Genomic DNA, 14943 nt, shown 5'->3' with positions numbered 1-14943 from the left:
AGCTGTTTATTTTTTGCAGACTCATCTAGAATGGGACACGTGTCATTATAGGACTTTATTGCAACATTGTCTTCCTAACTGCTATGACCCTTCGTGGTCCCCAAGGAGGCTGGCTTGCTCCCCTGGGAAATGAGAAATGCTATGGGTGGATGTGGCCTTAAAGACCAACCCTGTCATCTTATAGATGACAAGATGGACCTTCAGAGGGGTGAGATGAGTGCAGAGCTGGAGTGCTGCCCAAGTACAGAGGCAGAGGAGACAGCCTTCCCCTTCTTGCCAGCACCCACTTCTCTGCTTCTCACTCTGCTGTCAACTTTCCCTTCTATTGTGGATCAAATAGTGTCCCTCCCCCAAATTCACATCCACCTGGAACCTCAGAATGGGACCTTATTTGGAAATAGGATCTTTGCAGATGTACTCAAGTTAAGAAGAGGTTGTACTGGATTTGAGTCAACTCTGATCCAGTGACTGATGTCCTTATAAGAAGAGTGAAATTTAGATACAAACACACAGAGGGAAGACAGCCAGGTGAAGACAGAGGCAGAAATTAGAATTAGGCTGCCCAAAGGCCAGGGACACCAAGAAGTGACAGCAACCATCAGAAGCTGCAAGGCCCATGAGAAAATGCTCCGCATTACTTGCCTTCAGGGAAATACAAATCAAAACCACAATGAGATACGACCTCACACCAGTGAGAATAGGGCAAATTAACAAGGCAGGAAACCACAAATGTTGGAGAGGATACGGAGAAAGGGGAACCCTCTTGCAGTGTTGGTGGGAATGTGAACTGGTGCAGCCACTCTGGAAAACTGTGTGGAGGTTCCTCAAAGAGTTAAAAATAGACCTGCCCTATGACCCAGCAATTGCACTGTTGGGGATTTACCCCAAAGATACAGATGCAATGAAACGCTGGGACACCTGCACCCCGATGTTTCTAGCAGCAATGGCCACAATAGCCAAACTGTGGAAGGAGCCTCGGTGTCCATCGAAAGACGAATGGATAAAGAAGCTGTGGTTTATGTATACAATGGAATATTACTCAGCTATTAGAAATGACAAATACCCACCATTTGCTTCGAAGTGGATGGAACTGGAGGGTATTATGCTGAGTGAAATAAGTCAATAGGAGAAGGACAAACATTCTATGGTCTCATTCATTTGGGGAATATAAAAAATAGTGAAAGGGAATAAAGGGGAAAGGAGAAAAAATGTGTGGGAAATATCAGAAAGGGAGACAGAACATGAAAGACTCCTAACTCTGGGAAACGAACTAGGGGTGGTGGAAGGGGAGGTGGGTGGGGGGTGGGGGTGACTGGGTGACGGGTGCTGAGGTGGGCACTTGACAGGATGAGCACTGGGTGTTATTCTATATGTTGGCAAATTGAACACCAATAAAAAAAAAACAAAAACAAAACAGAAGCTGCAGAGCCTTCATAGAGAGCATGGCCCTGCCTATATATACCTCACTTTTGGACTTCTAACCCCAAAACTATGATAGAATAGTTTTCTCTTGTTTTAAGCCACCTGGATTGGCACTGTGTTACAACAAGGGAAACTGATACACTCTCTCGGCCTAGTGTTCTCCTCCATCCCTTGGTGAAGAAGAACACAACTCTCAAGAGACACCACTAATTTATTCAGACATATTATGATCTGGGGCCCCACAACTCCAGTTAGATTTGCATTCTAGAAGATGACTTTCACTAAGGGTGGTGAGATTGAGGTGAAATTCGGGATCCTCACAAGTGGGGCTCTAAACCCAGCTCTACCCCCTACAGAGTGTAATGATTACCTCCGTTTGCTGGATGCCCAAACCAGGGCTCAAAGAGGCATAGGTGAATGGGGGCAGTGTTGTATGGTGGCAGAGAGGGTGGGCTCTGGCCTCATAGCCTCTAACCAGATTCTCATTCCTCCACTTCACAATTAGCCATGACCTTAGGAAAGTCCCTAACTTTTTATGCCTTGGTTGTCTCATTCATAAAATGGGGATGATAATAGCAAAACCTATCTCTCAGAATTGGCAGTTTGGTAAGGACATTCATGGAAAACAGTTTGAACAGAGTCTGGCACCTAGTGATAGCTAATTATCTTAGTTTGCCACCAATGCCCAAGATCATTTGGCTGTAAGTGACAAAGGCAACATTTGAACACAGGCATGTCGGCTCCAATGAATGTTTTTGTTCTGTATTTCTAGACTGGACAAAGTCCATAAAGTTCTAAGCGCCAGCTTCACCCACAGATTTCCTCTCAGCAAATGAGCCCAAGAGAATGCTGTGCAAATGATTCCAAGGCTTATTGGGGATACTCCACCCAATCAAATAAGCCATACTGGATGGCAATGAACCCCCACACTCCAGGCCTTCCTTTGGGAAATAGGACTGTTGGGTGCTTGTGGACACCAAAGAATGTTCAAGCTCAAGCTGTAACCCAGATGAGGCTGAGCCATGGAAATCCAGTTCTTTATTCGGATCTTAGATGTTGATAGGTGTGCTATGCGTGTCTGGAGAGGACTCAGAATCACCAGCTCCCTGGGCAGAGTCAGCTGTGAGCTCAGGTTCATGGTTATCTTGACAGCCTTGAAGAAACCAAACATCTTCCCCTGAGAGGTGGTGTAGACAAGTGGTGGTGAGCTCAGGCTTTGGAGCACAAAGACAGTTTAAATCCCAACTCCACCACTTCTTATACTGGGAATATGGTCCAGATTAACTCTCCTGAACCTCCATTTCCTTTCTTTGTCAAGTGGGAATGATCATTGACCTAATGTCCTCTGGTGGTAGTGAAGAGTAGACAAGATAATGTCTGTAAAGCATCGAGCCCCCGAGAAAGTACCGGGATTCCAGAAACTGATGCTGCTCTGATAATGACAATGATGAACATGAAGGTGACGCCCACTCAGAGTGAAATGGGGGAGACTGCTGCCTTCCTCACAGCCACCAATGCCTGGGCAGCCCCCGGTCTGTGCAGCCTCCCCACAGCTAGACCTGGAAGGGGAAATCAGATGAACAGACTTCAGCCCTTAAAATCCATTTGTAAATTCCTGGTTCTAATGGCTAATGGCAAATCCCTTCAGTTGCGTTTTCCCTGGGAAATGTTGTTAAGATCCTGCCTGGTGGAACTTCCCAATCGATGCATAAAGACCTCCTTCGAGAAGGTTGATCCTAAAATCAGCATCTCCGGTACACATGGCCCTGTTGTGTGAGATGCTCACAATTACTGCGGCTCTTTGTTCTGTGTCTTTTGGCTGACTTTCAGTTCATGAGGAAGTGTCTGTATTGGAGCCAATTTGAATTGATTTTGCAAGTAAAATTTCAGGGGACAATGTGCCAGGTGCCTCGGAGAGCTGGAGTCTGGCGGATTCTCTGTCATCTGCTCACAATAACCCCGACCCAGGTTTGTATGGTGAGCCGCAGTTTCCAAAGCACTATGGTGTCACATTTGCTATTTTATTCCATCTTCCCAATAACCCTGGGAGGCTGACATTGTTCACCCTGTTTTTTAATTTTTCCACTTAACAGATGAAACAATCAGAGCTTATGTGATGTGCCCAGACGTATATGCGGCACCTGGCTGGTTTGGAAGTTGGACCTAGGATTTTCTTTAAAAGCATTTCGCCAATTTAGTGAGTATCTACTAGGTACAGGCATACTAAGCAATGGGAATATGGAGATGAATGAGGCAGCTGCCTGAGTGGGAGGGGAGACGGGTGTGGAAACCACAGTGTGACAGACATTATTATATGCACACACAAGTCTTTCTTCAACAGCTCTCAACAGGCTTCCTTCCATTCCCACCCCAACCCCAACCAAATAAACCTGCTCTTACCAAGGTACCGACAACCTCAGCTTGCTAAACGTGAGGGTGAACTCTTCCTTCTTGTTGAACTCAAATTCTCAGAAGCAGTTGACACAGTTGACTGTTCTCTCCCTCTCAACACTTTCTTCTTAGGATTTCATAATACCAAACACTCTGAGTTTTTCCATCACAGAAAGCCAAGCTCCTTCTCAGTCCCCTTTGCTAAGACTTGGCTTTTCCTTTGATTGTGAATGCTGAAGAGCCCTGGGCTTAGTGTTGGGCTCCCTGTGTGGGCCCATCCAGGCTCGCACCCTAGGTTCCCTTCTGGTCTCATGGCTACAGATGCGTCTACATGCTGATAATCAAGTACTTCTCCCAACTCCAATCCCTCCCTCTGAGTTCAGGCCCACATATCCATTCAGCTTGCAGATACATCTCCAGGTGGATGTGTAATCGTCATCTTAAAGTTCATTGTAAAGTCAGCATATGCAAAACAAAGTTTTTATTTTCTCCCTTAAACTTGTGCATTCTTGCCCATCGAAGTTAGTGGCACCATCAGTCACCCAGTAACTTGGGTCAGATTAGTTGTACTTGGGACACCTGGATGGCTCAGTGGTTGAGCATCTGCCATCAGTTGAGGGCGTGATCCGAGAGTCCCGGGATTGAGTCCCACATCGGGCTCCCTGCATGGAGCCTGCTTCTCTCTCTGCCTGTGTGTGTGTGTGTGTGTGTGTGTGTGTGTGTGTGTGTGTCTCATGAATAAACAAAATCTTAAAAAAAAAAAAGAATAGTTGTACTTGATTTCTCTCTTTCCTCATAAACCATACCCAGCCTACCAACAAATCTTGGTGGTACAGCCACCAGATCATATCTTGAGTCCACTCACTTTTCTCCATCTTCACCACTACCATCCTGATCCTAGCCTTTGGTATCTCTCTGAGACCAATGAGTTAGCCCCCTAGCTCATGCCTCTATTCTTATTTCCTAACAACTTGTGGAGCAGCCCGATGGATCTTTGGTAAAAGATGTAAGTTAGATCACGTCACTTTTCTGCTTAAAACTCTCCACTGGCTTACCACTACTTTTACAACCAAATCCAAACTTACTAGTATAGCCTGCCAGGCTTTCTGTCATCACCCTCATGCCTTCTTCTCTGACCTCATCATTTACAACCCTTGCCCCAGCCCCTTCACTGCCCTCCAGCCAAACTACCCCAGGGCCTTTGCACTTGCTCCACCTACCATTTGAAATAATTTCCCCTGCATCTTTGCAGGCCTGGATTTTTATCATTCTTTCAGGTCTCAACTCCCTCTCTTCCACATGGCTTTCTCCCAGTCATTTATTTTATACCCTTTGAAGGATTTACTACCATCTGTAATCATGTCATTTGTCTCTCTCATCTCCACTAGAAAGTGATCCCTTTGAATGTCTGGTCCACACATGTGCTGTAAGTGGAGCCCCATAGCCCGGGTCTGATACCCATGATTCCTGCATTTCTGGAGAAGGTAAACAACACAACATTATATATACCCAGAAACTTGTTACTTGCTGTGAAGGAAAAGAACTGGGTTCTAAGAGGAAGAACAGATGGCGCTTGTTTTATAATGGGAATCAGGAAGCGCCTTCCTGGGGACGGGTAATTAAGTGAGGCCTGAAGAACGGGAATGAACATCCATGGAAAGAGTTCAGGGGAAGTATTACAGGCAGAGGGATCAGACACATTAGGTATATGTAGACAGAAGGCAAGAAAGAGATAGATTATAGATTTCTTTCCACCTCTCTCTCTCTTTTAAAATGGGTTCGTAGAATTTTATAATTTAACTTGATGTATCAAAAGTGTCTTTTTGGGGATCCCTGGGTGGCTCAGTGGTTTGGCACCTGCCTTTGGCCCAGGGTGTCATCCTGGAGACCCGGGATCAAGTCCCACGTCAGGCTCCCTGCATGGAGCCTGCTTCTCCCTCTGCCTGTGTCTCTGCCTCTGTGTGTGTGTGTGTGTGTGTGTGTGTGTGTGTGTGTGTCTCATGAATAAATAAATAAAATCTTTTTTTTAAGTGTCTTTTCATGTCATTTGATCATTTTCAGCTTTTGTTTTGTTTGTTCTTATGAACAATGCTGCACTAAATATCTTATTTCAAAAGATATCCACATCCATTAGAATGGTTAAAATTTAAAAAGACAATACCAAGCGTTGGAGACAACATAGAGCAACTGAAATGGTCATATGCTGCTGTAGAAAGTGTAAATTGATATGATTTTGAAAGTCTCTGGCAGTATCTGCTTCACTGAGCAGACACTTCCCGTGACTCAGTAGTTCTACTCCTGGCATGTGCTCACCAGAGAGATGTGTGTCTGTCTACCAAAAGAGACATACGAGAATATCAACACAGCACTGTTCATAGCAGCCAAAACCAAAATAGAAACGACCCGAGTATCCACCCACAGTAGAGTCCATCGTGGAATAATCATACAATGGAATCTACAGAGCAATTAGAATTGAACAGACTATTGCTACACACAACATGGATGAATCTCACAAAACAAATATTGGGTGAAAGAATCCAGACACAAAAATATAGGCTGCATTATTTCATGTTTCATAAGTGTAAAAATAAGAAACCACATTTATGATGTTGGAAGGCAGGGTCAGGGGAGTGTACAAGAGGGAAACTTCTGCTGGAAAGGTCATGTTCTGCTTCTTGTCTATGTCTCTGGGTATGTCACTTTGTGACAGTTATGAAGCTCAACGGGATTTTGCACTCCTTTGTATTAGATTAAACTTCAAAAAGAAGTTTCAAATATTCATGATTATTTCATCAGGAAAATCCTTAAGCATGAATTTTCTCTAAGGGAAAAAAAGTCTTGGCAAATGGTACTGTGGTGGGTTGGGTTGAATTATGTCCCCCCTACAAAGATATGTTGGGGTCCTACCTCCTCAGGACCCGTGAAGGTGACCTTACTTGGAAATCGGGCCTTTGCAGATATGATCAAGTTAAATGAAGGCTTACTGGATTAAAATCATACCTAATGATGATTAGAGAGAGAGAGACTTGGCAACACAGACCCCTCGAGAAGTCCCTAGGACATGGAGGCCGAGAGATCAGAGTGGTGCAGCCACAAGCCAAGGAATGCCAAGGACTGCCAGCAACCACTGGAAGCTGGGAGAAAACACGGGACCAGTTCTCCCTCACAGCCTCCAGAAGGAACCAACCTTGCCAACATCTTGATTTTTGACTTCTTGCCTCTCAAACTGTGAGACAATAAATTCTTGTTGTCTTGAGCCTCCTAGTCTGTACTAATTTGTTACAGCTGCCCTGGGAAACTAATATAAGCCCCAAATTCCGAGAAGGATTACTTTTGATCCCCTCTCAGCCTCTTGGTAGAAGGTAGAGAATGTTCCCAAGTAGTGGTTACACTTTAATCTCTTGAGAACCCTCTTGTTTCCAGCTGAGCCCAGGGCCTCTCCCAACTTCCCATTGCGAATGACATGATCAATCCCTCCGTTTGTAAATCCGGTACAAAACCTGGAGGCGGGAGGGAGGAGAAGGTGAGCGAAGGGAAGAAATGTGGCTCAATTTTCATGTATGCCCTCAATCCTGTTCTCAGCTGTTACTGTGATGCAAAGACATTATTACCTTTTTTCAACTTAATTCCTTCCTTGGTACACAAGATTTCATAAGAATTCATGAATAATTCTTTATGAAAATTATAAAATACATGAAAGCAAATGAAAAAATAAAAACTACTCATAATCCACACCCAATGATACCCCCCTTTCATATTTTGGTGCATTGCTTGCCAGATATTTTTATTTGCACATACATACAATCTCTTTTTTAGAAGAAAAATATCCCGGGACGCCTGGGTGGCTCAGTGGTTGAGCATCTGCTTTGGCTCCTGTCGTGATCCTGGAGTCCTGGGATCAAGTTCCACATCAGGCTCCCCGCAGGGAGCCTACTTCTCCCTCTCCTATATCTCTGCCTCTCTCATGAATAAATAAAATCTCAAAAAAAAAAAAAAAAAGAAAAATATCATCCCTTCCTAATTGATAAACACAGACTTTTACAAATACTCCTGAGACCCCTTCTAATGCCCACACACAAGTTTCTGCTTTTGTCCTCTGTCACACAGTCCTCACCTGGACCTCTTCCTGTGACCTCATTCTTTCACACAAATCCTCTCTCCAGCCCTGACTTCACATGGGAAGGCCTGCATTTCACCTCAAACAGTATAAGGGGAAGGAGGTTTTCCAAAGACTTCACTTCTTGCAGTTGCTGCTTTTCTGACAGTTATCAGATTTGCCTTCTCTTTGAGATAGCAGATGCCGAGGGTTAATTACGCCCTCTGTTCAAGACATGATTAGCCTCAACATCAGGGCAAAGAACTTGTTTTAATGTGTCTCTCAACACTCCAAGTCCTTCCTTTCTTTCCCTGGCCCCCATCAACATCCATCCTAATACCTGCAATTTGCATCCTGGAATATTGTGATGGACGTCTTCCATTGCACATCCAGACCCACTCACCATTACCCTTGACCCAGCCCTGGGTCCCTGGAGGCTCCTCTGTGGGGTGGACATTAATGATTTGCTTGCCCTCTAGTTTCTGATTGGGTTTGGCCAACAGGGATCTCTGTCAGGAGATCCAGAAGGTGGCAGGAAAGAGAAGCTAGGGAGCAAGGTGCTTTGCTGGGGCAGGGGCTGGTTGTGTCCCCACAGCCCCTGAATGTGAGATGCCCTTCTCCATGCACTCTGTTAACCAATTCAGCCTTCCGGGTCCAGGGCACCATGGATCACACGGCTGCTCTTCCTCCTTCACTTGTTTTCCTAATGCTGCCCACACCTTTGCAAATGCAGCTCTTCCTCGACCTAGATTGGGCATATGTCCTGATAGGCCCATCGTAAGCTGAAAGGACACCTGTTGAAAATGCATGGAAGGGACTCCTGGGTGGCTCAGTGGTTGAACATCAGTGGTTTGGCTCAGGTTGTGATCCCCCAGTCCTGGGATCAAATCCCATATAAGGCTCCCTATGGGGATCCTGCTTCTCCCTCTGCCTATGTCTTTGCCTCTCTCTGTGTCTCTCATGAATAAATAAATAAAATCTTAAAAAAGAAAATAAAATAAAAGAAAAGAAAATGCATGGAATACACCTAATCTACCCACTGTTATAGCTGGGTTTAGCCTACTTGGAAGCATGCTCAGAACATTTCCATTAGCCTCAAATTAAGCAAAATCATCTAACACGAGGCCTATTTATAATAAAGGGATGAATAGCTCGTGTAATTTATTGGAGACTGTACTGAAAGTGGCAAACAGAACGGCTGTATGGGTGCAGAAGGGCAGTGGGCACGTCCGTTGTTGGCCGTGTGACCCTGCGGCTGCTGCCTACACCCACCAGGAGAGCAGACCCACCACTAGCTGGTTGGGGGTGGGGGTGGGGATCCCAATGCACAATTCGAAGTATGCTTTCTACTGAATGCATTCCGCTTTCACACCACCTTGGAGTCACACAATCGTAAGGCGAACCTTCTGCAGCCCTTTAATTAATTCGCTGATGACCGTGCATTTGTGTATGTGCATCGTTTTCCTTTCCGAACGTGCATCTGTAAAATGGGGAATGTTCTTTGGTGTGCACGTTTGTGTGCATGCACGCGTGCAGTGAATAGGTTGCTACTGCTCTCCGCATCTCGTCCAGGTTCTCACCTTGTGCAAGGCCGGACTGTGCGCAGCCCTGCGCTGTTTCCACAGCCTCCCCTCCCCTCTCAGCCTCCAGGGAGGAACTGCCTCCAGCTTCCTCCTGCTACCGCATGCAATACCACAATAAATCCAAAATTTCACAAACTTTTTAACCCAACACTTTTCAGTTCTTTTCTGGTCTCTGTTTTGTTTTTATGCCAAGCACAGTCATTTTATGAGTGAATCACGTTGGGTAAACCTCAAGTCTGTGTTTCTCAATTAAGGGTAGTGACCCTAAATTCATAAAAAGCGCTTTTAAATACAACGTGGGTTTTTTTCCCCCTGATTTTCTCCCTACGGTCACAAATTGCATAATAAAAATAAATGACAAGAATCACACAGGTTACCATTTATTGAGCACTTCTGTGTGCTGGGTTTTGTCCTCAGCCTGTTGTGAGCTATAGCTCATCCACAGCATGTGGGACCAGCTCGTTCTGGCTCTTGAGAGCCAATTGTTAAATTTTCAAGAATTTTGCAAGCTGGTTACTAAACACAGCAATTACTAAAAAATTAGGTTATGTAAACTCCCAATTAAAGAAATTACATTAAAAACAACTGTAATAAAAACTCAACATTCACCCATTTCTAATTATTTTACTACATTTAACTATGATCTACGTTCAAACTATGTCTGTTGTATCTGTCCAGGGGAAATATTACATAATGGTGTACATCTCCTCCAATTTCACATTCAAATATGTTGCCTTGGTATGTTGGACATCAGCTCTCTGGGGTGTATTTGCACCATGACAATTAGCAAACGCTGTGAATCAGGAGACACCCCCCACCCCCACCCTGAACCCAGAGTTGGTGGTTAAGCGTTTCTCAGCACACACCACCGCTCTTGACCATCCCAACAGCATACTCGGTACTTTTTTATCATACAGATGAAGAAGTGAGGTTGAGGAGGAGACAAATAGCTATCCCAAACCAGTCCAGAGTTCATGGAAGGTAGAGGTGGGAGTGCAATGATAACTCATATAACTCCAGGCCACGTCCTCTCTCCCAAGAGTGTCATAGAACCATAGACATGGAAACTAGGTGAGATTTTGTTGTGTGGCACCCTTGTGCAGACAAGAAAACTAGGCCCAGAGGGGTTACATTATTTGGCCAAGGTTATATAATTAATAAAGAGAAAAGAGGTCGGTTCAAGCCAAAGACTCCCAGCCCTCGAGCCCACCCCTTCACCCACCTACCCTCAGATCCTTGTAGGCACTAGAAAGGACGGGACCCGGTAGCAACTTTCCCCATCCCTGCACCTCCCTCTCTGCCACTTCCTCCTTCCAGCCACATGATGTCCTATGTTCCTCCCTGGCCTTGTTTTATTTTCCTCTCTCTGCTTTTCCATAGCCACTTCTGCCTCCCAGTTCCCCTCTCCTTGGTTTCAGAAACTGCCAGGGCTTATGAGAGCAGCTGTTCCAGAAAATACCATGTTCCCAGACAGGATCTGATTGGTTCAGCCTGGGTCACATTGCTACCCCTGGTTCAATCTGCTGGAGGGCTGCATAGCTCCAGGGCTGCTGGAGCTATATGGAGGGCCACTGAGAAGACACGCAGGTGTGTCTAGAGAATTCTTACCTGGCACTCAGCCAGCAGGATGACACTCCTGGGGCAAGGAGAATAATCATGGTAATATTCACCGCTTTCCTGGTCTTTAGAAGGTACATCACATATACTGACTCATTTAATACAATAACCCTGTGAAGTACAGGCTATCGTCACCATCATCAGTGTCCTTTTACAGATGAGATAGCTGAGGATCAGAGAAGTTGAGGAACCTGCCGGACATGGACAGCGAACGAGTGAGGGGCAACGCCCTATCCCAGCACCTTAGCTGCGGCAGCCCGCAGGGCCCAACGGCCCAGCTCCTCCAGACCTGCCTGGCAGGCTGTCGGGGGAATCAAATTAGATAATAATGCCTTGGAGAGCCCTCTACGCTCTATAAAAATGAGTCCCTCCTGTTTCTGTGTCGTCCTTGACGCTGGAATCAAGGCGGCGACACAAAAGCAGATGTGGGGCACTTTATAGGGTCAGCCTGTCCTACTCGTCCCTCTCCAGTGTTCCCACCAGGACCGTCACCCCCCTGGCATAAGCCACATCTACAGAAAGACTCCAGGAAACCCTAGACAGGTAACGCAGAAGAGGCAATCCAGCTTTTATTAGACCTTCCAGTCGGGGCTCAGTGAGGCGCAGAGGGTGGGCAGATGTTGCAGGACCATGAAGGGCAGCTGGGACCAGCAGGACTCGGGGGGAGGGGAAGCAGAGGCCTGTTGAGGGGTGGAGGGAGAGCTCTGAGAGGGGGACAGACTCAGGCAGGGAGTGGCCACCAGGGCTAGTGTGACTTCAGAGTCTCAGCCATTGCCATCTGCATGGGCTGAAAGCAGCGACCCCTTGTACAGATGTGGAAACTGAGGCCCAGGCCCGCTCCAGATCAGGCTGCTGCTGCAGCCACCTTGCCGGTTTGCCAGGCCACTTCTGCTGACACTTCAGCAATCCCTGAAAGTGTTCTTCCGGGATGGTTTCCTTGGCTGGGGCAGACACCCAGGAGTGCAGGGAGGCAAAAAGGGACACAGGCAGAGAGGACACAGGATGCCCAGTGGGATCTTCCTCAAGTGCTTTCCTGTCCATCGCTCTGTCACTCTTAGCGCTGAGTGGGAAGCTGTGCCCACATGTCACTGTGCCAGATGAACTCCAAAGCTCTCTGCCTGGTGGCCACCTTCCTTCCCCTTCCCCTCCTCCTGTCACCTTCCTGCCCTCTGCTTGCCAACAAGGGCAGCACCGCCCAGCCCAGCACCCAGAGCTGCATTTGCTGTGGCCAACCTGTTTTATTTTTATTTTATTTTATTTTATTTTATTTTATTTTATTTTATTTTATTTTATTTTATGCCAACCTGTTTTAGATCCTGTCCTCACATCCAGTTTGTCAGCTCAGGGAGAGAGGATTCTCAGGAAAGATGTTTTAGTGCTCAGTAAGCTTTTATTCATCCACCGGCAACATCTGCCTTCCTCCCCGACGGCTCCTGCCAATCTTCTTGCCCACTGCGTGCCTTTGGCCAAGTCCCTTCCCCTCTCAGGGCTTCCTTGTCCTCCTCTGGGAAACGGAGACAGGGCACAGATGATGTCATTACTAAGGACCCCATTAGAACTGTCTTTCCACCAGATTAGTAGTAACACCGAATGGTAATCCCCCGTGTTCCTGCCGCCTTTTACAGTTCATGAAGCCTTTACTCATCCTTCTCATTCAGCAGATTGCCTTGGAAACAAGATTTGCCTACGTGGTTAGACCAGCTCCCTGGAGTCCCTGCGTTGGGGGAGTCTCGGCACAAAGTATGGTTCCAGGAACAGGCTTGCCTGGGCTTACCCTGAGGTCCTGGGAGGCCCGGCCTGTCCCTCCCCAGGGCCAGGCAGGGGGTCCGATGGAGAGTGGCCAGACCAGTGAAGCCACCTCCTTACACAATCCAGGCAAGGCAGGCCCACAAACTGAGCAGCCTGGGCCTCCAGCAAACAGTTCTGGGAGAAATCTAGTTCTGGACAGAAATGGAAATGGTGCTGGGGGCCCTGTGTCAGTCACTCCACAAACACCTACTGAATACCCAGGACAGGGTGGGCCAGGCACTTGGAATAGAAGGTGTGCCTCCTTCTCTCAAGGAGCTCACTGCAGGGGAGAGAAGGGAGAGCCAGATACTCAAACAGAGCCAGCGCCAACACAACGCAGCACTCTAGCTGTGGGACCCTACAGCACCTGTGTCCTCTGAACCGGTCCCCTCGCGGACCAGATGGGGCTCAGAACATCCTACCTTTTGTCTCGTCTTCTGAAGCTCCCCACATTCTCTGGAACAATCTCTGTTTCACAAATCCACCAGCCTCTAAATGCTTCCACCCCTTTGTGATTCTGTTCCCACTGTTCCCACTGCCTGGGATGCCCATTTCCCTGTAGGTCTCAAAAAAAGCCTACCGGACCCCAGCATCTAGCACACTCTTAGGCGTACTTGAAGATGAACAAATATTCACTGGATGAATAAATCCCACTAGATCTGGTTTCTCCCTCCTTTCCACTCTCCCTCCCCGCACCCCCATTCTCTCTCCTTGGGACAGACCCAATATATAACTACTCCCCCACCCCGCAGAACTATTACTTGTTGGTCTCCACCATTAAGCTGCAAAATCCTCAGGTGCAGACACCATGAATGACACAGAACATTAGTGTTTGGTAAACAATAGTAAAAGTGAAAAACAAGTTGGTCGGGAAAGGCATTATTATCTTCAATTTAATAATGACTCTAGGTTTTGGAAAAACCCCAAGAACTTTTTTGAATCATACTGGAAAGTTAAGCAACTTGCCCCGTAGTCGCACAGGGCCCCAGGCAACCTCATTTTCTGACCTGAATCTGAGCTGTCAGACCACAATTCTCTGAGGCGTTGAAGAAAAAGTACTTACTTCACAAATCCTAAATGCATATTTTCCAACATCTCAGAAACTGGGATGTGCTTTTCTTTCTTCAGTGGTACATAAAATAATGGTGGTATCTCTTAGAAGCGACATGTCCTTTGATTTGATGAAATAAATTATTAGTTGTAGTTGGGAAAACTGGAAGAACCTATATCTGGTAGCTATTGATTAAATTAGTAAAGGTAAATAAATAAATAAATAAATATTAGTGAAGATACTTTTATGCAATTGAATAATACAAAATAATGATAAAACTGTTAATAATTATTAATAATCATGGTTAATTGTAAATGATGGGTATGTATGAGTATGGATAAAGCCAATTGGTGATATTTTACTAACAAAACTTGGCTTCAATCTGATTCCACTTTTTAAAAAATATTTTATTTATTTATTTGAGAGAGTGAGTACAAGCAGGGCAGAGGGGTAGAGGGAGAGGGAGAAACAGGCTCCCCACTGAGCAGGGACCCAGCATGGGACTTGATCCCAGGATCCTGAGATCATGACCTGAGCCAGAGGCAAACACGTAACCAACTGAGCCACGCAGTTGCTCCAACACAGAAGTGTTTTTCAAACAAAAATGGAATCAAAGCACTTGAGGTTACATATCTCATGGCCCTTTACCCACTAGTGTTTTTTTTTTCAAGATTTATTTATTTATTCATGAGAGACACAGACTGAGAGGGAGAGGCAGAGACACAGGCAGAGGGAGAAGCAGGCTCCTCACAGGGAGCCTGATGTGGGACTCGATCCCGGATGCCAGGATCATGACCTGAGCCGAAGGCAGGCACCCAACTGCTCAGCCACCCCGGCGTCCCCCGCCTAGTGTTTTAATATCCATTTCTTAAGAACAAGGATATTCTCTTACATAGCCACAGACCCATTGACAAATTCCAGACATGAATATTGATACAGTACTTGCATCTAAGCTACTGTCCATATTCCAACTTAATCAATTGTCCCCATTATGT

Source organism: Canis lupus, chromosome 13, assembly GCF_003254725.2.
Source record: "Canis lupus dingo isolate Sandy chromosome 13, ASM325472v2, whole genome shotgun sequence".
In the NCBI taxonomy this organism is placed as follows: Eukaryota; Metazoa; Chordata; class Mammalia; order Carnivora; family Canidae; genus Canis; species Canis lupus.
This window is presented reverse-complemented; position numbering follows the sequence as displayed.